The sequence below is a fragment of the Poromitra crassiceps genome (assembly GCF_964638095.1).
Source record: "Poromitra crassiceps genome assembly, chromosome: 8".
Taxonomy (NCBI): Eukaryota; Metazoa; Chordata; class Actinopteri; order Beryciformes; family Melamphaidae; genus Poromitra; species Poromitra crassiceps.
In genome coordinates, this window is record NC_139629.1 from 25,346,325 (window position 1) to 25,347,732 (window position 1,408).

A 1,408-nucleotide genomic window follows, 5' to 3' on the forward strand; every position below is an offset into this window, starting at 1 on the left:
TGGAAGTAGGAAGTTTCTGTAATGTCGCCCCTGGTTCCGACTAATGCCACCATCTACTGGTCCTATTTTTTATGATGAAATATTTGCCTTGCATTGTGCAAAAATCTGATGCTAAAAAAAAAGTGACTGGAGAAATATTGTCCTTGACAGAATCAAAAGGTAAATATTAAAAAGGTCCCAAGATAACAAACCACCATGCTCAGGACAGATTGGTCTTCTCCCATATCCTCAGGAACTCCTGGTCTTCTCCCATATCCTCAGGAACTCCTGGTCTTCTCCCATATCCTCACAAACTCCTGCTCGTTGATCTCACCGTCTCCGTCCAGGTCTGCCTCGTCAATCATTTCCTGCAATTCTTCATCCGTGAGGTTCTCGCCTATGTCCTTGGCAACTCTCTTGAGATTTTTGAACGAGATTTTCCCCGTACCATCATCATCGAACAACCGGAACGCCTTTAGTATTTCTTCTTTGGGGTCTCTCTCACTCATTTTTGGTGTCATCATACTGTGAAAGTCATTGAACTCAATTGTTCCAGAGCCCTCCTTGTCTATATCCACAATCAGCTTCTTGAGTTCTTCTTTCTTTGGTTCAAACCCGAGAGCTCGCATTGCAAACTTCAGTTCCTTCACATCTATTGTGCCTGTGCCATCGGTGTCAAACAGATCAAACGCTTCCCTGATCTCTTGTTTTTGCTCCTCTGTCAGTTCGGGTCTGGGTAATAACGCCTTGTTCCTTTGGTTGGTGGAGGGAGTGGGCTTTCGGTAAACAGAAGCCATTTCAAATATGGTTTGAGCCAGGAACCTCTTTGCTGTTTGGTGATCCCAGGTCAACAAGCATTTCACTGGTCCTATTTATACCACCAGCAGGGGAAGATTTATGACATCACTGATGATGTCACAATGCATGAGTAGAGAGGGATTCATGACATCACTGATGATGTCATCAATGGAAAGATACCCTTCATTCCGATGGCCAGTCACTGATGATGACATCATCATCATCATCATCGAGTGCTCTAGTGACATCAGAATCGGGGTCGGGGGTGGGGCTCATGTCAGTGGGAGGATTCGGCTGTGCTCGGGGGGGTATTGGGGCGGTTGGTAGAGTCCTGACTAGAGGGGGTTTTCAGGCTTTGTTTGATGTGGCCAATGGCAGTTGGGAAGAAGTTGTTCTTGTGGCGAGAGGTTTTGGTCTTGAGGTTGACAGATCTAATTTTTCAGTTTTATACAGATTAGGAAAGTGCAGATTGTAAACTTTCAATTGATCTCTCACACATTGAAATCTGAAAATAATTGAAGATCTGCTTATGTGAATGTTCACTCCTAAAATCTGAGAACATTGACCTGAAAGCTGGAGATGTTTTTCACACCCCTGGCAGGCAGGTATGGGTGTGTGAACATTGCTCCAC

The 1,408-nt window shown here is 44.7% G+C and overlaps 1 pseudogene across 1 annotated transcript; it reads right to left on the reverse strand.

Moving 5' to 3' along the window:
- Positions 1-257: 257 nt before the first annotated feature.
- On the reverse strand, positions 258-776 carry LOC310780588 (annotated as a pseudogene). Its single transcript has one exon. The product of its transcript is annotated as an uncharacterized misc_RNA (transcript).
- Positions 777-1,408: the final 632 nt, after the last annotated feature.